The sequence below is a fragment of the Moschus berezovskii genome, chromosome 3 (assembly GCF_049115385.1).
Source record: "Moschus berezovskii isolate FMDL1 chromosome 3, NW_MosBer_1.0, whole genome shotgun sequence".
Classification (NCBI taxonomy): domain Eukaryota; kingdom Metazoa; phylum Chordata; class Mammalia; order Artiodactyla; family Moschidae; genus Moschus; species Moschus berezovskii.
This window is the reverse complement of record NC_142462.1, coordinates 14,796,602-14,812,870: the sequence shown is the minus strand read 5'-3', so window position 1 is coordinate 14,812,870 and position 16,269 is coordinate 14,796,602. Positions and strand designations below refer to the sequence as shown.

The window sequence follows — 16,269 nt, the reverse complement described above, 5'->3', positions numbered from 1 at the left end:
TTGGATCTCCTTGCAGTATAAGGGACTCTCAAGAGTCTTCTCCAACACCACAGTTCAAAAGCATCGATTCTTCGGCGGTCAGCCTTCTTCACAGTCCAACTCTCACATCCATACATGACCACGGGAAAAACCATTGCCTTGACTAGACGGACCTTGGTTGGCAAAGTAATGTCTCTGCTTTTTAATATACTATCAAGGTTGGTCATAACTTTCCTTCCAAGGAGCAAGCGTCTTTTAATTTCATGGCTGCAATCAGCTAAGGATGCTGGAGTGGAAGGGTTGAAAGAACAATGCTAGCAGTTGCTTACCTTTTAGCATTTTATTATGTAAGGAAATCCATTTTAACGATCATTCTTGGTATGGTTTTTGTTACTCCCAGCTAAGTGCATTCATAATTTATGCAATCCTACAGAAATACCCAAGTGTCTAAAGATACATGTACAGAGATTCACAGATAAGGATAATTTATAATAGAGAAAATTTTGAAACATTTAAATGTGCCTCAAAAGAGGCTAATTAAATAAATGTTAGTATATTAAGTATAGTTAATGTTAGTATATTAAAGATTGAGTTATAGCTGTATTTGCTAACATGGAAATCTGTCTGCAATTTATTATTACAAGTGAAAACTAAGCTCTAGAGAACAACACTTAGCATGGTCCCATTTGGGTTATATACACACACAAAAATGAAGGCTGTGATGGAGAATATAAAATATGATGAGATGCTTTTTGTCATTTCTATCAAAGAAGACACTGAGCAGAATTAAAGTATACTAGAACATATTTGAGTTGTCAGTTACTCACAACTTTTAAACATCATCAGAGACCCCTTGTATTATTTTTTCACGTGGACTCTATGTTTTAAAAAATTTCATATCAAAGAACTTATTATTTATTTCAATATTGATCTAAATTATTTTTTCTAATATATATATATTTTAGATTATTTTCCATTATAGTTTATTATAAGATATTGAATAAAGTGCCCTGTTTTATATAGCAAATCCTTGTTACTGATCTATTTTGTGCATTACTGTTGTTGCTGTTTATTCCCAAAGTTGTATCTGATTCTTTTGCCACCCCAGGGACTGTAGCCTGCCAGGCTTCTCTGTCCATGGGATTTTCTAGGCAAAAATACTGGAATGGGCTACCATTTCCTTCTTCAGGAGATCCTCCCGACCCAGGGAGTGAACCCATGTCTCCTGCATTGGCAGGTGGATTCTTTACCATTAAGTCACCAGGGAAGCGCATTTTATGCATAGTAGTTTTTATCTACTAATCCCATACTCCTAATTTATCCTTCCCCCATTCCTTTTCCCTTTGATAATCATAAGTTTGTTTTATATGTTTTATATGAGTTTCTGTTTTGTATGTAAATTCATTTGTATTATTTTTTAATTACACATATGAGATACTATATATTTATCTTTTTCTGTCTGACAGTGACTTAGATATTCTCTGCATCCATCCATATTGCTGCAAATGGCAATATTTCATGTTTTTTTCTGGCTGAGTAATATTCCAGTGTGTGTATGTGTGTGAATGAGAGAGAGAGAGAGACAGAGATCGCATCTTTTTAAACCATTCTTCTGTTTTGTGCACTTGAGTTGTTTCCATGTCTTGACTATTGTAAATAGTGCTTCTGTGAATATTGGGGTACACGTATCATTTTCAAATTATTTAGACTTTTTGTCTTTTTGGATATATGCCCAGGAGCAGGACTGATGGATCATATGGCAGCTCTGTTTTTAGGTTTTTAAGGAACCTTCATACTGTTTTCCATAGTGGCTCTACCACTTTACATTCCCACCAACATTATAGAAGGGTTCCCTTTTCTCCACACCTCTCCAGCATTTATTATTTGTAGACTTTTTGATAATGGTTATTCTGACTGGCGACTGACTGAGGTTTTGATTTGTATTACTGTAGTAAGTACGATGTTGAACATTTTTTCATGTGCTTGTTGACCATCTGAATGTCTTTTTTAGAGAAATATCTGTTTAGGTCTTCTGACCATTTTTTGATTATTTTTTTTTATACTGAGTTATATATACTCAAACTGAGGACGAGCATGAGTTATTTGTATATCTTGGATGTTAACCTCTTGTTGGTCACATTGTTTGCAAGTATTTTATTCCATTCTGTAGGTTGTTTTTTTATTTTGTTCATGGTTTTCTTCCCTGTGCAAAAGCTTGTATGTTTGATTAGGTCCCATTTGTTTATTTTTGCTTTTATTTATTTTGTCTTGGGAGATTGAGTTGTTGATCTTAATTATAATCAATGATCCATATTCATCAAGATTTACAAGTATATTAGATTGCATAAATGTTTGATTTGCCAAGAAGCACTAAAGAAAAGAGGCAGTAACAACAACTGTTGAACTTGTATGTGCTAAGCTTTGTGCTATTTGCTAAGCATTAGGCTGCCACATTTTCTCATTTAATTTCCCAGCATCCTTTAGCATTATCCCCACATGACAGATGAAAAAATCTGATGTTTGGAAATTCCCTTTGTACAGATAGGACTGCACAGATTCTAATATTCTCTGATTCAAATACTCTTGATTTTTCTACTGTACTAACTGCTAGTAATAAAATTCAAGAGTGTCTAGAGATACTTAAGTGTGATTCACTTTAATTTGGCTGTCACTTTGTATTAGGTTTAAGATCAGTTACAAAATCAAGATCGGATACTGATGTAGGTAGTTTCTATGGGGTCATTAACTGTCCATCTTTATACTAATTAACATATGATAATAGTAATATTAATAATATGCTAGTAATAGGTATAGTGATTAATTTCTGTTTAATTAAAGACATGACATTTTAGTTAGCCTGTAACTTTTATCCTCAGTAAAAATATAATTTCTGTAATTTCTATTAGGCATCTAGAAATAATTTACAGATCCTCAAGTCTATCATAATGAAACTTCAAATTTCTCATTGCCTCAGTGAGAGGCCAGGTGAGGTATTAAAAGAACTTCTTGTGCATAAGTCACTGATGGTTGAAATTCATTTTTAGAGGATACTTTTAATACAAAAGAAGGTGACTTATGCTATCAGCTATGGTACAGTTCTGTGCTATGATGCTAGCTTGTTAAAGAAATGCTTATGTTATAATGGAGGCCTTCTGGAAAACTTGGTTATATTGAACCTATAACAGATTTGGCCCGTATGTAATTCTATATACGAGATTAATGTGTTTTTAAATTCTACTTTCTTGGAACTTAGGAAAATGTACATGACTGGATTTTCTTCCTGGAGATTCTGATATAAGTCTGGTTTAAAGGAGGAAGGTGAGGTTGTGGATATGTTTGTAAATTTCCCCAAATGTTTCTCATGAGCTCCCTTCTCTCTGCCAAGTGAGACTCACAAGGGAAGAAACGATTTCCCTCATCCATTTGACAGAACTTCATATTTACATTCAAAGTCTTCAGAGACAGTCAACACACTGTCATGACTTCCTTTTTAACCTTGATGCTAACCGTTCCTTAGGCTCCAGGTCTGTTTTAGTAAATATCTTGTGCATATTCTGGTTTGAATATCTTGTGATCACTTGAATGTCCAAAATTCAATTCATTGTAGATAGGATAGATTACATGAGTTTTCTATAAGAAAACTAAGGTTCCAGGCTGTATTAGTTATCTCCTGCTATGTAACAAATTACTCCAAAACTTAGTTTAAAAATACAGCTTCTGTAGGTTAGAGATCTGGATGCAACTTAGCTAGTTGTCTTTGCCTGCGTCTCCTGTAGGGCAGCTTGCGACACTGCATTTGACTTTGTTCAGAATAAGTGAGTGAGAAAGTAAGAAAGAGAATCCAAGAGGAAAGTTCTCAGAAGAAATTATAGTCCATCACTTCTGCTGGGCATTATTAGGACATAGACATTGGGAGGTGAGGATCATTGGGGGTCATCTGAGAGGTTGCCTACTACAGATACAGAGGTAGCCAGGTGAACTGGTGTCACAGACATGACTTGAAGTCCAAGTCATGCCTGTGACTTGGACTTGTTATCACTTGAAAATCACATCCTCTCTTCAGCTGTTAATGCTCAGATCCATATTTAGTTTTTATAAACTCTTCCCTGTTTTGGGGTTTATTTTCAGTTTTTGGTTCATGAATTTTATTTGTTTGTCTCTAAGAAATATAAGCATACAATACTAGTATATTTCAGTTTTGTTCTGTAATGTCAAAAATTAAAAAGTGAATTGATTTAAAAAAAGGATGGATTGGGGACTTCCCTGATAGTCCAGTGTTAAGACTCCATGCTTCCACTGCAGGGAGAATGGGTTTGATTCCTGGTTGGGAGACTAAGATCCTGCATCTTATATGCCATGTTGCTTGGCTGAAAAAAAAAAAAAAGAGAGATGGATATGGCTGGGCATAACAAAATTCAGGGGCAAGACTAGAAGAAGGTCAGAAGCAAAATGTTGTGGTCGAAGATGGCAGGAGGGCACTAGGAAGAGCAGAACAGGCAGCAGTAGAAATTCAGGGTTCAGAGCAACCATAAGAAAACAGGTAGGTGTGAAATTCAGACAAACGTCCTGAGAATCATGGATCAGACTAACAGAACCAACCATGGATCAGACTAACAGCTGGAGTTTGACTTCGGTTTCAGACTAGACAGGACAGGATTATGTGTAGCCATTGGACAGTGTGGACCAAGAGATGTGAGCAGTTGTGATGGTAGATTCTGTTGGTGCTACTAATGATCACTGGGAGCTTTGTTAGGAGCTATATTCCTCACAGCAGGGAACTTTCAGAGCTCCAGTATTCGTTATTTTTCCTTTTGAACCAAGTCTTCCTTCTCAGTGTTTCTGATTCTGTCCATGGCACTCTAATTCTCCTTATGCCTTCCTCCCAAACTCTTTGGCTCCTTTCTCTCTTTCCCCTCATATCCAATTAGTCCCAGATAATTGTTCAGTGTAAAAATATGAAAGTGGCAGCTAGTAAACTATGGAACTTAGACAAGTTATTCAGTCATTCATTCACTGTACATCAGTTTTGTACCTGTGCTAATTATCCACTTGGATATTTACTGTATAACAGGGTATTTACTAGCCATTTAAGTTGAGCACTGGAAATATGGCTAATGTGACTAAGAAACCAAAATTTTAAGTATTTTAAATTTAAAATAGAAGGTAGCAGGGTAACATTTTTCTGCTAAACACAAATTTATTATTTTGGTAGGAGTGGATTTCACTTTAACCACTGAATATTTAGCATCCATATTGAGATATACTGTAAGTATAGTATGTACAGTGGATTTTGAAGACTTAGTATGAAAAAAAAACCTATAAAATATCTCATTAAAATTTTTATACTGATTATACCTGAAATGAGAAATATTTTAGATACCTTGCATTAGACAAAATATTACTATTGAGACTACTTTTACTTGTTTCTTTTTGCTTCATATTTTTAGTTTATTTAGTTTTCAAGTTATCTGTAATGATGGTTTATTTGAAACAGTTCTTCTGAGCATGAGGGTTCTTTCTTGCATCAAATGAGTAAGCACTCATAGAGGGGGAGAAAAAAAAGGTACTTGTCACTTTGAAAGTCATAGACAATTTATATCTTTCTATAATTAGATTAGGAGGAGAAAAGTGAAGAACCCGCTGTAGCAGGAAGAAGCAAGGGCCTCGCGTTTGATGACATAGATATTCATTTACTGGGCATTTCCATTGTTTTTCCATGGCAGAGGCTTGGGAACTTGCATGCCTGAAGCCAGGTTACTCTTAGGCTCCATAACGATGTTGCTTGACTGGCAGGGCTGTTGTTACCACAGTAGTTGGCCGTGCCTCCAGACAAATGGGGTGCTGGTCTGTTCCTACAAATCTTTATCCCCGTGTTCTTCGTGAGGAGGGCACCTGTTATGTGCTCTCAGTCAGAGTCTCTTGTCCAAGGTTTCTGGATGACTGCATCCTGCTCAATACAGCTTTTGTCATCACAGCTTTAGATATGCCTGATTTCAGCCAGAGGAACCTGATGGTAACCACTGAAGGGGCAGATAGCCAGATTTTTTAAATAATCAGGATTATTTTTTTTGTGCTTGATAAGATGATAAGGAAACGTGCAGGCACATATCTGATTTTTCTTTTTTATAATAGGGACATTGTAATAACCTTTCAGGGTCCAGGGTATCATTGTAAGTTTCTTCCATGTTGGAAATGAAGGAGCCAAGTCCAAGTGCTTGGCCAAGTCACGCTCTCCCCATAGTCACCTATTTTTTAAATGTGACCACTAGAAAATTTAAAATATATATGTGGCTCATTGTATTTCTGTTAGACAGTGCTGAGGAGGACTACATGATTGTTTTTTATCTTTTTCCATTAAAATTCTTGGAAGGTAATCAGTCCTTTCAGCTTTTCCTCTCAAAATGTGTTTATTACCTTTCCAACCCCTGTGTGCGTATTTTCTCTAACAATGATCTCCAAGGTGGAGGAACCTTTATAACACTGAAAACAAGTAGGAAATGAAATCTTTGTTTCATATTTCTATACCCTTCTCTAGAAATTCTCAATTTACATTTGAACATCAACAAGAATTTTGAGCAGTTTTGAGAAATTGTGATGTTCTTTGTCACTGTGTATGAATTATATTTGGCTCTTCTTAAATTGTCAACAATTTCAAGAATCATGTGCCTGAAATTTGAGCAAATTACCAGTAGATGGGAGCCTTGCAACTTTGAATCAGCTAGGACTTTTATCCTACCTTTAAGACCATAAACTGTATGCTACCAAATATTGAATAACTATATGTTGAATGCTTACAAAGTTAAACTCATACCATCTCAGATATGAATAACGTGAGTATCCTTCTGGTGTCCACCATGAAATCTGTGGCTTATGAACACATACTTGCTCCTTTCTTCTTATTTCCCATCTTGGGAGGACCAAGTGGCTCTGTTCTGCTTCCTTAATCCCATCTAGGTTCTTCATGGAGACCTTGTTGAGGATCTGCGATTGTTGTTGTTTAGTTGCTAAGTTGTGTCTGACTCTTTGCAATCACATGGATTACTGCATGCCAGGCTTCGCTGTCCTTCACCAGCTCCCAGAGTTTGCTCAAACTCATGTTCCATTGAGTCAGTGATGCCATCCAACCATCTCATCCTCTGTCGTACCCTTCTCCCCCTGTCTTCAGCCTCTCCCAGCATCAGGGTCTTTTCCGATGAGTCAGTTCTTCCCATCAGGTGGCCAAATTATTGGAGTTTCAGCTTCAGTGTCAGTCCTTCCAATGAATATTCAGGACTGATTTCCTTTAGGATGGACTTGTTGGATCTCCTTGCAGTCCAAGGGACTTTCAAGAGTCTTCTCCAACCACAGCTCTAAAGCATCAGTTCTTCAGTGCTCAGCTTTCTTTATGGTTCAGTTCTCATATCCATACATGACTACTGGGAAAACCATAGCCTTGACCATACACTAAAAACCTTTGTCGGCCAAGTAATGTCTCTGCTTTTTAATATGCTGTCTAGGTTGGTCATAGCTTTTCTTCCAAGGAGCAAGTGTCTTTTAATTTCATGGCTGGAGTCACCGTCTGAGGTGATTTTGGAGCCCCTCCCCCCGACAAATAAAGTCTGCCACTGTTTCCATAATTTCCCCATCTGTTTGCCATGAAGTGATGGGACTGGATGCCATGATCTTAGTTTTTTGAATGTTGAGTTTTAAGCCAGCTTTTTCACTCTCCTCTTTCACCCTCATTAAGAGGCTCTTTAGTTCCTCTTCACTTTCTGACATAAGGGTGGTGTCATCTGCATATCTGAGGTTATTGATATTTCTCCTGGCAATCTTGATTCCAGCTTATGCTTCATCCAGCCTGGCATTTCATATGATGTACTCTGCATAGAAGTTAAATAAGCAGAGTGACAATATACAGTCTTGACATATTCCTTTCCCAATTTGGAACCAGTCCATTGTTCCATGTCTAGTTCTGTTGCTTTTTGACCTGCATACAGGTTTCTCAGGAGGCAGGTCAAGTGGTCTGGTATTCCCATCTCTTTCATAATTTCCCACAGTTTGTTGTAATCCACACAGTCAAATGATTTGGCGTAGTCAATGAAGCAGAAGTAGGTGTTTTTCTGGAATTTTCTTGCTTTTTTCTGTGATCCAACGATATTGGCAATCTGATCTCTGGTTCCTCTGCCTTTTCTAAATCCAGTTTGTACATCTGAAAGTTCTTGGTTCACATACTGTTGAAGCCTAACTTGAAGGATTTTGAGCATTACCTTGTTAGCATGTGAAGTAAGTGCAACTGTGCAACAGTTTGAATCTCCTTTGGCATTGCTCTTCTTCAGAATTAGAATGAAAACTGACCTTTCCCAGTCCTGTGGCTACTGCTGAGTTTTCCAAATTTGCTAGCATATTGAGTGCAGAACTTTCATAGCATCATCTTTCATAATTTGAAATAAGTCAGCTGGAATTCCATCACCTCCACTAACTTTGTTCGTAGTGATGCTTCCTAAGGCCCACTTGACTTTGCACTCCAGGATATCTGGCTCTAGGTGAGTGATCACACCATCGTGGTTATCTGGATCATGAAGATCTTTTTTGTACAGTTTTTCTGTGTATTCTTGTCACCTCTTCTTAATATCTTCTGCATCTGTTAGGTCCATACCATTTCTGTCCTTTATTGTGCCCATCTTTGCATGAAATGTTCCCTTGGTATCTCTAATTTTCTTGAAGAGATCTCTAGTCTTTCCCATTCTATTGTTTTCCTCTGTTTCTTTGCATTATTCACTTAGGAAGGCTTTCTTATCTCTCTTTGCTATTCTTTGGAACTCTGCATTCAGATGGGTATATCTTTCCTTTTCTCCTTTGCCTTTTGCTTCTCTTCTTTCCTCAGCTATTTGTGAAGTTTCCTCAGACAACCATTTTGTCTTTTTGCATTTTTTTCCCCTTGGGTATAGTTTGGATCACTACCCTCTGTACAGTGTTACAAATGTCTGTCCATAGTTTTTCAGGCGTTCTATCAGATCTAACTAATGCCTTGAATCTATTTGTCAATTCCACTGTATAATCGTAAGGGATTTGATTTAGATCATACCTGAATGGTCTAGTGGTTTTCCCTGCTTTCTTCGATTTATACCCTTGTCTAACTCAATGAAACTATAAGCTGTGACATATAGGGCCACTCAAGAATGAGGGGCTGTGGTGGAAAGTTCTGACAAAATGTGGTCCACTGGAGAAGGGAATGGCAAACTACTTCAGCATTCTTGCCTTGAGAACCCCATGAACAGCATGAAGAGGATCTGCCATATCCTCCATCTGATTCCCAAGCCCGAGTAGTTCATCCGCAAATTCTCTGTGGGGTCCCCTGCCTCTTACCATGGTGGACCTCGTGGCAGGCTGCTTTGGATCTCAATGCATACCTCTACCATCCTTTCCATTGCTTCCTTTGTGGGAGCATATGGAATCTTCTGGGTTGTCCACTTGTGAGGGTGGGATGATTTGGGAGAATGGCATTGAAACATATACGTTGTCATATGTGAAACGAATCACTAGTTCAGGGTCGATGCATGTTATAGGATGCTCGGGGCTGGCGTGCGGGGATGACCCAGAGGGAGGATAAAGGGAGGAGGGAGGTGGGAGGGGGGTTCAGGAAGGGGAACTTATGTAAACCTGGGGCGAATTCATGTCAATGTATGGCAAAACCAACCAATATAATATTGTAAAATAATTTGCCTCCAATAAAAAATAAATTAATTAAAAAAAAAAAAGAAAGCTAGGGAGATGATGCTTTCCTTTGGCCAGACTTGTCCACTCTCTTTATGCTGCTAGGCCCATCCCATGTTGGTATAGGACACCCTGCCCGGTGGATTTCTCCCAGGCAACCAAATGGGAGGCACAGCATGCAGAACTCTACTTTCAACATCCCTCGAGCTCCCTGGTTTAGCTAGTATCCCTTGTCCACGAGTCTCTAGGTCAGACACTGGAGAAGCAGCACCAGTCTCCTGTGTTCTACCTCCTCTTGCCTCTCCTGTCTCTCTCCCTCTATGCCTTCCCCCACCTCCTCCCAAAGCACTCTTACTGGTTTTATTCTTTTGCTGAATGGAAGCAGCTTGTGTGTCAAACCTCTGTTCTCTCTAGATTTTATTTCCTTTTGTCATATGATCCTCCTTTACAACCCCAACATCATATTTGCGCCTTAAGGCAGGTAGAGATGAGAAGATCAATTTACACCCTAGAGTAACTGGTTCAATAAAGATTTTCAAAATGTTGTACATGATCCAAATGTATTTTCACATGTGTGCTAGAAGCAGAAATGTCACTTTGAACATTTTTTTGGAATGAAGGGAAGATAAGAATTTATGTCCAAAATAGGATTAAATAGACTTTAACATATTTTTAGTATTCTCAGACGTGTGATGGCTTGTATAAAAATCACTTCTCTTGGTCAGTAGTATCTTGTAACCTCTCTACTGCATAAGGTCATGGTTTGCCCAAAGAATCAAAACTGTTCTTTTTAGTTTAGAAAACTAGATATTCAGCTTATCTAAATGGACTGTCTGTATCCCCTACAGATATAATTATAATGAGATCTTATTTTCTGCTTCTCCTAAGTTAAACCTAAAACCACGGGTCAAATATACGTCTACCTCTTCCTTATTCTTTGTTCCCAGAACTTTTCTTTTTCTATGAAAAGAATTAGAGAGCAAGGATGAGATGTATTTGATGGTTCATGATCTTCTTTGTCAGACTTTTTTTCTCTGATTCTGTCCTATCTTATGAACACACAAAAACACATCTATTTGAGTTTGGCTGATATCTTCCATGAAAAAAATAAGTCAGTCTTATCCCTCAGCATCTACTAAAGATATCAGGCAAATTTGGTTGGGGGGGGATCTTTTTATTTTTTATAGCATTCAAATTTTTAAAATGAGCAGTTGTTTTCTATAGGTTAAATCAATCCAATACCAGTAAGACAGATTGAAATGAGGCAATAACTAATTTCCAGAGAGTATTTAGAATCTGGTGTAGTAAAAAGTGCTCTAGATTGAGAATCAAAAAAGAAAAAAATCTGGTGCAACTCTGCTATCATTGCATATGTATTTTTGAGTAGCTCATTAATTTTGCTGGGTAGAAATTCCATCTGCTATAAAAGATGGAGTTACGCGAACACTTCTTCTCACTCTGATAAAAGTCTGTGATTCTAATAGATAGAGAAGGAAAGTGAACAGACAAGGACACATTTCCATCAGGTACCCCCACTTCTAACAATATCCTTATATATTTCCTTCCAAACCAGCAAGGGATGTGGACTGTCTGGCAGAGTCACCAGGACAAAGGATTAAAGGAAGAAAAAGGGATCCAGATGTTTCCATTTGGAGTAATTGAATTTTCAGACACATCTAATTCAGATGAGCTCTATCCATGGACAACCGAGCCAAAGACATGAAGGGGACTCTTCTAATTCAACTGGGTTCTTGTGGTGATACCACTTCCCATTTAGCACTCTATTGATATTACCCCCTCACATGTCTGTGATGACATAGTAAGAGTCAAGAGGAAGGACATCCTTAATCAAAAAGCAAATTAAAATCTGCCGGCCCCCAGTGGTTTCACAGTAGTGTTTATTGCATGCCCACTTAGTGCAGAGTACTGTTTTCAGTGCTATGATGAAAAGGTACAAAAAAGAATAATGGTACTCCAAAAAGTTCTCAGTTTAGTTGAAGAAAACATGAACACTATAAAAAACTCCCCTTTATGGCCTTTTAAAAGCCTCATATAAATAGCAAATGTTTTTATCTGCACATTAAATGTTTCCTTTAATCTTTCAAGGTTAGGCTCACATGTACATTTTATTAATTAGATCAAGGAGAAGGGGCCAAAATTTGCATCCTGCTTGGAAATTTCGATCTTCATCTACCAAGTCTTTTAAATTGTGGGGTAGATTTTTAGCTTAAGAAATAAATGAGAAACGGAAACCACTAGCAGACAAGGTAATCGTGCAATTTACCATCCTTTTCACTTTGGGGAATGAAAAGCGGGAACTTTTAAGAAATACACAAGTAGGGCAAACTGGAAATGTTTTAGGTAAACTAGGAAATATGGGTGCTCTTGCAACAAAGAAAATGCTGTATCTCAGGAGCTGACATGATTGGAATGAGCTTTACTTTGGATCAGAATGTTGAGGCAAGAAGTGCAGGAGAACTGTATAACCTGTCTGGGTGAGCCTTTCCTCAAGCCTGGAAAATTTGAGGTGACTTCTGTCACCTATTTCTTCCCTCCTTACCAATTCATTGCTTTACATAAGCACTTGTTTTATTATTGAGACCAGGTTTGAGAGTATGGAGTGAATACTTAACTCCTGTTAAGGAGTTGGTTTCTGGCTAGTACAAATAAGCCTTGAGAGTGACTGATAGTACTTAGGTGTGCCACCAGGCATTGTAGAACAAATTGCCAAATAAGTTGTACAGACAATCAGTTAAAGTTAGACAGAGACAGAGATCATGTTAGGATGGGTAAGGAAAAGATGTTAGGAAAAGGTGTGGGATTCAAGTTAGGTCTTCAGGGATAAGGGGTAAATTGCAATTTATAAAGTGAGTGGCATATCGTGTTTATCATTTTTTCTCCAACCAGCAAATGACAAACTATTAAATACAGAAACCAACAATAATAACAACAGTAATGAAAAATCTGTTCACATGTATGGCAAAGTGTTACAAGCTCCACTGTATGTAATGGGTCTTATTAATCATTCAGAGAAGAACAAACATTTCTGTGGAGAAATGGACTAAAGATATGAAAGAACAATTAATAAAGAAATATGAATAGCCAATATACACTTGAAAATTTATTCATTTAGTAGTATGAAAAAGTGAAAAGAAACTTGACAAAATAGTGGGAGTAGGTGGAGGGAATGGTCCTCTTAGGACTGGTGGTAGGAAAGGTTATGTTTGGATAATATTTTTGGAAAGTCAGTTTAGCCATATTAATCAATAAGTATCTTCTGAGCCAAAAACACTAGTAAAGTAATGCTCAAAATTCTCCAAGCCAGTCTTCAGCAATACGTGAACCATGAACTTCCAGAGGGTCAAGCTGGTTTTAGAAAAGGCAGAGGAACCAGAGATCAAATTGCCAACATCTGCTGGATCATTGGAAAAGCAAGAGAGTTCCAGAAAAACATCTATTTCTGCTTTATTGACTATGCCAAAGCCTTTGTCTGTGTGGATCACAATAAACTGTGGAATATTCTGAAAGAGATGGGAATACCAGGTCACCTGACCTGCCTCTTGAGAAACCTATATGCAGGTCAGGGAGCAATAGTTAGAACTGGACATGGAACAACAGACTGGTTCCAAATAGGAAAAGGAGTACGTCAAGGTTGTATATTGTCACCCTGCTTATTTAACTTATATGCAGAGTACATCATGAGAAATGCTGGGCTAGAAGAAGCACAAGCTGGAATCAAGATTGCCGGCAGAAATATCAATAACCTCAGATATGCAGATGACACCACCCTTATGGCAGAAAGTAAAGAGGAACTCAAAAGCCTCTTGATGAAAGTGAAAGAGGAGAGTGAAAAGGTTGGCTTGAAGCTTAACATTCAGAAAACTAAGATCATGGCATCTGGTCCTATCACTTCATGGGAAATAAATGGGGAAACAGTGGAAACAGTGTCAGATTTTATTTTTCTGGGCTCCAAAATCACTGCAGATGGTGATTGCAGCATGAAATTAAAAGACGCTTACTCCTTGGAAGGAAAGTTATGACCAACCTAGATAGCATATTAAAAAGCAGAGACATTACTTTGCCAACCAAGGTCCGTCTAGTCAAGGCTATGGTTTTTCCAGTGGTCATGTGTGGATGTGAGAGTTGGACTTTAAAGAAAGCTGAACACTGAAGAATTGATGCTTTTGAAGTGTGGTATTGGAGAAGACTCTTGAGAGTCCCTTGGACTGCAAGGAGATCCAACCAGTCCATCCTAAAGGAGATCAGTCCTGGGTGTTCATTGGAAGGACTTGATGCTGAGGCTGAAACTCCAATATTTTGGCCACCTCATGCAAAGAGTTGAATCATTGGAAAAGACCCTGATGCTGGGAGGGGTTGGGGGCGGGAGGAGAAGGGGACGATAGAGAATGAGATGGCTGGATGGCATCACCGACTCGATGGACATGAGTTTGGGTGAACTCCGGGAGTTGGTGATGGACAGGAAGGCCTGGCGTGCTGCGATTCATGGGGTTGCAAAGAGTTGGACATGACTGAGCAACTGAACTGAACTGAACTGAAGCCAAAAAGCTATTTTGATAATGCTACATAAGTGAAACAATAGTACCTTGAAGGGGATTCCATCTTCCACCTTCCTTGTCAACACTCTTCTCTCTTCCTGAAATCAGAAAGTGTGATTTCAGAAATATCACTTTTAGAAATCCATCCTAAAGAGATAATCAGATAATTGCACAAAGATCAAGTACATTCAAGGATGTTCAATATGGTACCATTCATATTAATGTGAAAAATTAGAATCAATTAGTAATACATCAATAAGACAATAAATTTGGTACATTTGTAGACTAGAAACTGAGAAGGTTGTCACTGAGAAGGTTGTTGTGCACTGATATTCTTTGATATATTTAAATGAAAAAAAAGTTTGAAAATAGTCTGCTATAGTCATCTCTCACTATCCACAGAAGATTGGTTCCAGGAGCCCCTGTGTGTAACCAAAATCTGTAGATGCCCAAATTCCTTATATAAAATTGTGTAGTACAGTGAATCCAGTTGGTTTTCCACATCCAGTGGTTTTCCATCCTAGGATTCAACCAACCATGGATGGAAATTTTGATCCACAGTTGGTTGAATCTGCAGATGGGAAACAGCTGACTGTATAATAAGACCCTATTTATGTGTAGTACATCCATCTATATATATTAGCTATATTATCTGTATGTATACAGATAATTTTTATACAGATATAAATGTATACCGATAATATTTATATTAGATATAAGTACATTCAGTTCAGTTCAGTCGCTCAATCGTGTCCGACTCTCCGCGACCCCATGAATCACAGCACGCCAGGCCTCCCTGTCCATCACCAACTCCTGGAGTACTAGATACATATCTAAAGGGCAAATATAGTGGTAGAGTTGGTTAGGTTTGTTTTTTTTTTAATAATTTACGTTATATTATTTGAATTTTACTTAGTGAATATGTGTTGTCTTTATAAATTATACTGTTAAAACAAAAGTACTTTGAGAAAAAAAGAGATGTCCATAAAAAATAGGTATTGAAACACATTTATAAGGTTGTTTGTCATAGAGGTTCTCAACATAAGTTACTGGCATTCCTCTAAGCCATATTTGGTGCAAAAAATCTGAAAAGGTATATATTTCTACATGTCTCTCTTGGTCCAAGGATATTTTAAAAATAATATCTTAATGTGACATTTAAGCCATTTATCCAAATATTGTTTGTGTAACTGACCTTTTGAAAAAATATTGCACTGCGGTGAACTTGGATTTTATTTTATGACAACTCCTTGGAGTGCATCTGGTCTATATAGTTGGTTGCCCATGTAATCTTGTGTCTTAGCCATTAATTCTAAGGACAGGATTAACATCCTTTTGTTGAAGCTAAGAAACCTGTTAATGTTAGAAGAACATGCCTGCATAGACGATCATCCCACCTCCTCCCTTAAATAAAGACTCTTGAGTTTTTCTGCAGGAAAGAATTTTGAATCCTCTTCAGGGCACAGTCAGGATCCTGCTGTTTCTTTTATGTGGTATCATCAAAATAGCATTGGCTTAGAATTTTGAGGCAGTTATAAAAGTATGGTTATTTTGGCCAAACCGCCATAAACTCTCCGTGACATATACATGTAAAATAAATGCCTCTCAATGAGCGTGCTAATTTGGTATTTGTCCTCTCTTATATACTGTATGACAAGGTAGCTAAATGACAGAATGTTGTATGGTATAGTTATTTATAAAGCAGAAGAAAAATCTTCCCCAAATAATAACTATATTTTAGAATAGTCAATTTGTCTTAGCCCTATTTCTGATGCTAAATATCTACAGGAGAAAATTATCTCCTAGATGCATTCTTAATTCAAGATAGAAATATGTTGTTTGCATAAAAAAGAAGTCTTGTCACAAATGGCAGTAAATTTTAGAAAAATCTCTCTCCCCCTCTCTCTCTCACACACACAGGATTCCCATGCTCTATCTACTTCAGATCTATAGCATCTTCACATGGTGAAGCCTGAGCACATGCATTTTTAAAGCACTGCTGGTAGTTCTGATGGGCACCCAGGTTAAGAATATTCCTCCA

General features: G+C 37.6%; 1 pseudogene; it reads right to left on the bottom strand.

The window, feature by feature from the left end:
- Window positions 1-5,669: 5,669 nt before the first annotated feature.
- Window positions 5,670-6,164, bottom strand: LOC129552208 (gametocyte-specific factor 1 pseudogene; annotated as a pseudogene).
- Window positions 6,165-16,269: the final 10,105 nt, after the last annotated feature.